Source organism: Hibiscus syriacus, unplaced genomic scaffold (assembly GCF_006381635.1).
Source record: "Hibiscus syriacus cultivar Baekdansim isolate YM2019G1 unplaced genomic scaffold, ASM638163v2 tig00112281_pilon, whole genome shotgun sequence".
NCBI lineage: Eukaryota > Viridiplantae > Streptophyta > Magnoliopsida > Malvales > Malvaceae > Hibiscus > Hibiscus syriacus.
In genome coordinates this window covers 1,215,923-1,225,409 of record NW_024063292.1, presented here as the reverse complement: position 1 = coordinate 1,225,409, position 9,487 = coordinate 1,215,923, and the positions used below count along the sequence as shown (strand labels likewise).

General features: G+C 30.9%; 1 non-coding gene across 1 annotated transcript; it reads right to left on the bottom strand.

Moving 5' to 3' along the window:
• Window positions 1-3,170: 3,170 nt before the first annotated feature.
• On the bottom strand, window positions 3,171-3,277 carry LOC120177129. The gene has a single exon (XR_005521381.1). It is a non-coding gene; the product is annotated as a small nucleolar RNA R71 (small nucleolar RNA).
• Window positions 3,278-9,487: the final 6,210 nt, after the last annotated feature.

The window sequence follows — 9,487 nt, the reverse complement described above, 5'->3', positions numbered from 1 at the left end:
ATCAATAACTTAAGTAAAAAGACCTAAAATATAGTCTTTTTACGGAGTTATCAAGGGCATGTATTATTCATAGACCTTCTTGTACTTGAGTCGTAACTCTATTTTAAACTCTTATTTGTATTATTTTTTTATATTTGTATTTTGGGAGGTCCCCTTGTAAACGTAACTACTTATGTTGGATTTATATTTTATTGAATGGTCTTTTAATGATGTTTTACAAAGGTTTTAAAGGATATTTTTAGGATTGCCCACTATAGTGGTATCTTGTGACATTCTAATAGGTCGATCTTGAGTCATATCAGATTAATGTGTTACATTTTTTTCTCAATACATAACATTACTAGCCCATTCAATATATCTTATGATATTGTTGACCTCAAATTTTTCAATAATTTTAGCTTTTAAAAACTTATTTCCACGGATCCTACTGTCATCGGCATTGTTAATAAGATTCGATAAACAATTGAAATATTATGATAACAATCTGTAGCTTTAATAAACTCAAGAATTTCAATCGCTGACATGAACATATTTGATAAAGTCAATTGCAAAACTTTCATTTTAGAAAAAAAATTATTTACATCAGCATCCGACAAATTATTATGAGAAAAATAATATTAAAACTATTATAACATTATATTTATTTATTATCATCCAATAACTTCAACGTTATAAAATCAATTAAAAATATAAAATAATTTTCAAAAATTGTAAGTTACTCAACTCTATCTTTCAAAGAATAAAGCATCATATCAATAACAATAACAATAATAATTAATTATAAAAGACTCATCTGTTGATTGCATTTCTTCATCATGATAATTCTTATAAAATTATCTTTTTCTAAAAATATGTCGCTTAGTCAAAAAAATGACACTATGGTCATATCCAATACAAGACTTTTAGCAATATTTATACTAGGAACCCCTTATTTCTATAGTTTTCAAAATATAAAATTACATTTTTCAACTATTCTATAGTAGTATCAATGCAAATTGATTTAGATCGCAATTTCTTACTTACCATTTTGATAGCAAATAAAATATCATACCAAATAACCATTCCATGTAAGAATTCAAAACTTTGAAGAGTAGCTAAACTTTCTACTTCATTTTTTTGCTTTAGCATCATTTCCACAAGATTCATATAATTGTAACAAGGCTAATTGATAACTCTCCAAAAGAGTTATCTTTTAGGACCTTTTTACCTAGGTTAAGCTTGAACTCTAGCATCATTGGGATCATATTAGGTTTATTTTATCATATTTTAAATCATTTGTACATTGGGAGTGAGTTTATATTTTTGTATTATTTTATGATATTTTTTTTGCAATTTGGTACGCTAATGCTATAACATTATTGATGTTGTAGATGTTGTTGCGTACTGATGTTGTATTGGATTGATGAGCTGCATTTGTAGCAACTAATGACTTAACATACAGTTTTAGAAAATTATAGAATTGAACATATGTCCAATACAACTGTAAAATGGATGGAAATATAGAAAAATCATATTTTTCCTATTGGTATATGCTTTGACCTTTAAGGATTATAAATAAGGCCTCATTTCACACTTTTCACACCCTTCTTCCACCTTATTGGTATATGCTTTAACCTTTAAGGATTATAAATAAGGCCTCATTTTACACTTTTCACACCCTTCTTCAACCTTTCTTCATGTCTATTTTATTTTTTTCTTTCCTTCACCGGCCATGGAGATTTGAATTTGTTGGAAAGTATAGCAGCAACTAGAGCATCAACGTCGTCGTAGCAGTAATGACCATTCAGGGTTAAAGCTTCTTAGTGTCTTTACTTGAAAGAGGGAAGAAACTTTGTTTAGTTTTAATGTTTTAATTTTTATGGTGTTGTTTGGATTTGAACATAAGGTGTTTGATGAAATGTTTGTTTTATGATTTTTTCTTGAAACAATATTTTTATGTGTTGAAACTTCATTTGATATTCTTACAAATAGAAATATCTTTATATACGTCAATCTTGGGTTTTTTTAGATATAAATCATTAAGGTTGCATGCTACTTATTTACAACATCGATATTTGTGAAAGTGATTTTAAGTATATAAAGATATATACTACCGATTGTCGTTGTTTGTTAATGGTTTGATTAATGAGGTTAGTGAAAAATTATTTTCTATTAGTTAAATGTTTAATTCCTGAAAGGGGATTAATGTGTTAATCTTTGCACAACATATAATCATATTGCCATAACATAATCATATTAGAAACTATCAGATGACAACAACATTCATTGGTCCAGTGGTATATTTTCTCTCCTATTTGATATTGCATTCCTTGCCTTTAATATTATGAAATTTTACCTTTTCTATAAACATATCACTATTTCATTCCAAACCTATCTTTTACAAAGAATCAATAATTATAAGATGTAATTATTTGCTCTATGTGGGTTCAATACTCGAAACTCTTAAACTTTCCACTTTATTATTTGGTTTATGACACTTGCTCATGCGTTGAATAATGTAACAATTTCGTAGCATCAAGTTTTTGGCGTCGTTGTTGAGGAGTAATGGTATTGCATTAGAATTATTTTCTTTGTTTTCACTAACTTTGTTTATTTTAGTTTTTAGGAACTTTTTTTAGCGTAGCGTTGCTATTGCATCACACGCAACAACATCGAGGACTTAGAATCATTTGATCTGAAAATCGAGCGAACTATCCACCAAATGAGGCAATAACATCAACAACAACTAAACCTAGCTCAATATGGTGTACCTCATTTACAAAATATTTTTATGTCACAAAATTACTACAACATCGGTGATCGCAACAGGCCAATCTGAGAGCATGTTGTTTCGACCTTAAATGATCTAAATCCTGGCATCATCGATCAACCCTTCATAATGCCCATTTTGAGCCGAAGCCCGTAATGATCTGAATGTTGTAGTGTATGGTACAATATAGTGGTTCAATTATCGAGGATCCTAGAGAACACCTTAGAGAATTCAAGGAAGTGTGCGACTCTTTTGTACAACAAGGGGTGCTCGAGGAAGTATTAAAGCTGAAATTTTCCCCTAGTCTCTTCATGAAAAAGCCAAGGTGTGGCTTAGCTTGTTGCTGCCTAGAGTTATAACATCATGGAATAAGCTTGCCTAAAAGTTTTTGGTACAATTTAATCCTCCCAACATGAATGCTTGATTGAGGAATGACATCACATCTTTTAAGCAATTGGAAGATGAGAATTTATCTGAAGTTTGGGAGTGATTTAAAGATTTACTGTGAAAATGCCCTATGCATGATTTTCAGCATTGGACACAAATGAATATATTCTACAATGGTCTTAACATGTAAACAAGAATTATTACAATGCATCTGCCAATGAAGCATTGCTGGATAAGTCTTACAACGAAACCTATGAAATACTTGAAAGAATCTACAATAATGACTATCAATATCCTAATAAAAGAATTATGTCGAGTAGACACAACGCTACAGTATTGAACAATGATGCTACCAATACTTTTGAGGAATGTCATCAAAGTCAAGATGTAACATGCTTTAATGAATCTTTGAATCTATATTTTGAGAATACACATCCACAACATCAGTCGCAACAACAGTATGCACAACAACAATCGATGCTGCCATATCAACATACGCATCATTAATTAATGCAACCACAATAATGCAACAACCAGTAGAACTATCAAGAGTAAACTTTCAACAAAGACTCAACATTGACATTACTTGAGTCTCTGCTGATGAAGCATATCTGAAGGAATTTTGTTAACATTCAAAGCTAGACAACATTGTTAAGAGCATTTAAGAATTAAATGGGATAGTTGGATAATGTGGTGAACACCATGCCAAGAAGTATTGCCAAGTGACACTAAAGTTACTTGTAACCAACATTGCAAAGTCGTCACAATGAGCAATAAACTCCAACTTGAGAAGAATGATTAGCTCAAAAAGAAAGAGGATGCGAGACTTAGGCAACAAGTTAAAGGCAAGAAGCTAGAAGTAGAGATTGAGCCACCCAACATTGATGTTGTGACAAAGGATGTTAGCCAGTGTAGTAATTCTAAGCCATTGCCACGAGCAATGCCAACAACACTACCACCTATGATGCCACCACAATTGTCACTACAACCTAAATGAAGGCCACCATCTCTATTCCCTCAACGATTTCAAAACACCAAGGAGGACCAACAATTTAAAAAGTCACTTGATGTGCTAAGGTAAATAAGGATCAACATCTCATTGATTAATGCATTGGAACAAATGTCGTATTATATTAAGTTCATGAAAGAAGTGTTTTCCAAGAAACATGGCACTGGTGAGTTCAAAACGGTTGCACTCAAAGAAGGACATACCACGATTATCACGCGAAGATTGCCATTAAAGTTTAAAGATATGGGGATATTTATTATTCCTTTTACTATTGGTAATCATTCATTGCTAGAGCGTTGTGTAATTTAGGTTCCAACATTAACTTAATACCTTTGTATATTTTTAAGAAATTTGGGATTGAAGCAACAAACACAACTGTTGCATTACAATTTCTTGACCAATCCATTGCTCATCCCAAATGGAAAATAGAGAATGTGCTAGTACAATTGGACAAGTTCATCTTTTAAGAGACTTCATTTTCTTGGAATATGTAATTGACAAGGATGTGTCAATAATACTAGGTAGACCTTTCCTTGCTACAACACGAACATTTATTGATGTCCACAAAGAAAAACTTACAATGCGTCTAAATGACCAACAAATTATATTCAATGTATTCAACCCATTGAACAACAATGAAGAAGCTTAATGTTATGATGTTGGCATTATCGAGGGAACAAGACAAGCACACTTGGAGGAATGTTGGAGCATGTAATTGTGTTGTAATATACCTAGCACATTACCTTGATATGGTTCTATGAACTCAAGCCTAACTAGTTTATATTTTTATTTTATTATTTTATTTTTATTTTTTTAGATTTTTTTATTTATTAGTTTTCTTTTCTTTTCTTATCAAGTCATGCTTCCACGTTGATCATCGCACCATCAATCATCACATGATGTATTTGTTTCACAACATCAGCTAAAGTTACAGATAATCATTGATGCAACACATTTACCAACAAGAAAAAAATGTAACTGAAAAGAAGACATCAGCAAAGAAGATCCACCCAACTTTTCCCATCCAAAGAAAGACTCACTAGGGGAGTATTGTTTCCTTTCTCCCATTTACTTATATTCACGTTTTCATTGTTTTCTTGTTGCATGCATTGAGGACAATGCACATCTTAAGTTTGGGGTGTGTTATCCATTTGTGTTGTTTTTATTGTGTCATTCATTTATGTTGTTCATATTTGCATTTGTCATATTACATTTGTTAGTTTGATGTGTGCATTATTGTTCATATTGTTTTGAGCATTTAAGATATTGCATATATAATATTGCATGTATAATACTACTAGATTAATGGAGTTTTTTTTTTAATTTTTTATGATGCTCAATGATAAATAATTAGATGTGAAATGTCATGGAAATGTTTTAGATACTTGTTAGGATTATGATCCATATAAACCCTTTTACACAATAGAGTATACAAATCGATCACTTATCGTGAACAAACATTATCATAGATGACAAAATGCTGAAGTGACATATTAAACTGATTTATTTAGCATTGTTTCACCATGCTGGACGAAAATTGACCAATTTTTTGACTCATTCTTGCCTTTTTTATATTTACCTTTTTCTCTCGTTCTCATTTTTTCACTCCTGCCATTAGAGGTTGAGAATAGCTTTTATGCGAAAACAAAAAATCAAACTTTTGATCGTTAATTTAAACTTATTGGAGATCAGAGGCAGAGCTTTGCTGGGTCACAAAGGGGCCCCATCCCTTGTAAAAATTTTATATATTCGATAGATTTTGATCTAATAATATTTTTGTTCACATAAAAATAAAGCATTTAAATTTTAAAAATATAAAAATTTATTAAATATTTAATGAAGTAGGGGTTGAACTAAAGAAGGATAATCCCATGTTTTCAAAATTTTTGGTCGAATAACAATTTAGGTCAGTGTAAGTTTAAATATTAGACAAACTAAGTATTGTCTTATGAATTTTAAGTTTAAATACCTAATAAATTATTGTACTTTTTCTTAAAAAATTTAATATTTCGGCTCCTTCCAATATCTAATCCTAGCTCCATCCCTGTCGGAGATGGAAGGGGAACGAGTAGGGGTGTTCAAAATTTCGGTTAATCGATAAAATTGACCTAACCAATTTTTTTATTAATCAATCGATTAATATAAGGTTCGGTCGGTTAACAGTTAATTTCTTTTCAAAGTTCAATTATCGATTAATTCGATTCGAAATCAGTTAATTAATCAAATTAACCGATTCAACCGAAATTATTAAATATTATATATATAAATTATTTATATATATTTAGACCAATCTGCTCCAATCCTGCAATCCAAACCCATACGCTACTTTACCTAATTTATTTAACCAATTAACTTAAACCCATTAAAGACCCAATTAACTTAAACCCCTAAAAATAAATAAAAATGTTAAAATTAGTTAAAAAGAAAACTTTTGTCGAAAGAACCCTAAAATCCTAATTTTATAAACGGTTGTTACTCTCTATATTCTATATTCTATATTCTAAAATCTGAAATTCTATTATTTTTCCTCAAGAACTTCTCAATCTTACGGTATTCATTTTTTTAGTTTGCGCGTTTTCGAACTGGTAAGTTATCAAACTTTTGTTACATTTATTTCTACTTATTTCTTTGTAATTAGTTCAAACTTTGTAATTTGTAATTTGTAGTTGAAGCGAGAGAAACTGCTTCAATTGTTCGGTTCGAAGTGACATAACAAAGTTGAAAATCAGTGCAGATCTACTAAGGTAGTCAACAACAAAAATTTGTTTTCTATTTTTTTTGCAGTATTAATATACTTATGCAGATTCTGCAAATTTGTTTGCAGATTCTGTCATTTACTTATTTTGATATTGTTAGAACATATTGTTTACTGCTTAGTTGAATTTGTGAAAACCCAATAGTTTACTAACAATAAGATCAGTATAAACAAAGAGAAACACACTTTGAAGGCTTGTTTAGGCATGGTTTGGATCTTAAAAATTATAAAATACTTGAGGATTTAATGTTTCAAGTTGTAGAACACATGGCATTATAAAAATATAGCAATTGTTAAGAGTGATCATTTTTTAGTTGAAACCCTAAACTATTTCTTTAAAAAAGTATTAATCCTTATTTATACATGGAATTGTTAAGAGTCATCATTTTGAATTACTTATTATACTGCAATATTCACTATATTCTATTTTTTTTACTTAGTTGCTTAATTTCCTAAGTGTTGAGCTTGACATGTTTTTATAATATAAAGTTGTCACTGTCTTTGATAACTTTATTCTTAATTTTTATATATAAAATAACCACAGAGTATGATGAGAATATGATATAATCAGCAGCAAAGATTAAAATATAGTAACATTTTTATTTTATGCATTTCAATGTAGATAGAGCATGTATTAAACTGCATGTAAACTTATTTAATTTACTGGAAATGTATTAATTATTTGTTCTTTGTTTTTATGTAGGAATTATAGATGATATGATATCATTCCTTTAATTAAGGGATTTTGTACATATATTTATACAATCCCTTATTTTAAGGGATCACATCCTAGGATTAGTAATTTTCTTTCTTAAGTGTTTCCTACTTTAGAGAGATAATTTGTATATAAATATGTAATCTGTCCTATTGAAAATAATATGAAAATACAGAGAATTACTCTGATTTCTACATGGTATCATATTAGGTTACGGTTTCTTTCCAACCTAGACGATGTTCACAACTTCTTCTCCTACTCCGGAGATCACTTCGAATCCAGAAAATTTTTCTGGTTCTACTGCTCAATCAGAAGGTAATCTGGTCATGAAAGAACCAGAAGGTAAACCTCATGCTACAATTTTTCTCCTCCCAGTCGACCCCTAATTGGATCCTCGATTCTGGTGCTACGGATCATATGACTGATAATAAGGATTTGTTTTGCAATTTTTTCCAAATTTTGGTAAAGCTGTCAAAACGGCTGATGGTTCCTTGTGCAAAATAGAAGGACATGGCACTGTTATTCTCAATGACCAGATTGTACTTAAAAATGTCCTCTTCGTACCAAATCTGGCTTGCAATCTCGTTTCCGTTAGTAAACTTTCCACCGACTTACACCGCTCTGCAATTTTTAATGATATTGATTGTACTTTGCAGGCACTGAACTCGAAGAAGATGATTGGTAAGGCCAGCTTGCAGAATGATCTCTATATTCTTCATGCCTCTACTAAAACCGAAATCACGAAATCTTTCACCGCTTTAGAAAAAGTTGATAATGTTATGTTAGGCATTATCGCTTAGGTCATCCTAGTTTCCACTATCTTGCAAAAGTTTTTCCTACTCTATTCATTCATAAAAGGCCAAATTCTTTTTCTTGCAAAGTTTGTTCTATTGCCAAACATACTAAATCAACTTATTCTCCTTCTACATATAAGCCTTCTCGCCCTTTTGCTTTGATCCACAGTGATATTTGGGGCACTTCTCGGGTGAAGAATGCTGATAATTGTAAGTGGTTTAGAACTTTCATTGATGATCACAGTAGGATGACTTGGACTTATTTGCTAAAAGATAAATATGAAATTGCTGGTGTTTTTACCCAATTTTATAACATGGTTCTCACTCAATTTGGGTCTAAAATTTAGCTCTTTAAATCTGATAATGGCAGTGAATTTTTTGCTAAGTCTTTGGGTGCATTTTTCAGGAAAAAGGGTATAGTTCAAATTAGTTCTTATGTTGACACCCTGAAAAAAATGGCATTGCCAAAAGAAAAAATAGACATCTCCTTGAAGTTACCCGTTCTCTTCTATATTCCACTAATGTTCCAAAATATTTGTGGGGGAAGCCTTATTAACTGCCACATATTTAATCAATCGAATGCCTAGTAAGGTTTTACAATTTCAAACACCTCAATCTATATTTTTGCAATACTTTCCCCATTTTAAACCTATCTCCTTCATTCTTCCACTTAAAATATTTGGTTGTACTGTTTTCATCCAAAACATTGCTCCTAATAAGTCCAAGTTAGATCCTAAATCATTAAAATGTATATTGGTTGGGTATTCTTCACTTAAGAAGGGTTATAAATGCTATCATCCTCCTTCTAAAAGATTTTTTACCTCTATGGATATAACATTTTATGAGCAGGATCCCTATTTTACCCAGGCTTAAATTCAGGGGAAGACATGAAAGGATTTTCAGCCACATCAGGTATCTCCTCCTACTCTTCATTCTCGACCTTCAAAATTGCCATCGATTTTGTCTTTACCTACAAATTTGTCACCTGTAACTACTCCCATTGATTCATCAGTAGTACCTATTACTACTTCACCCACACCTACTTTAAACACCCTTTCTGAAAACATATCTATTCCCA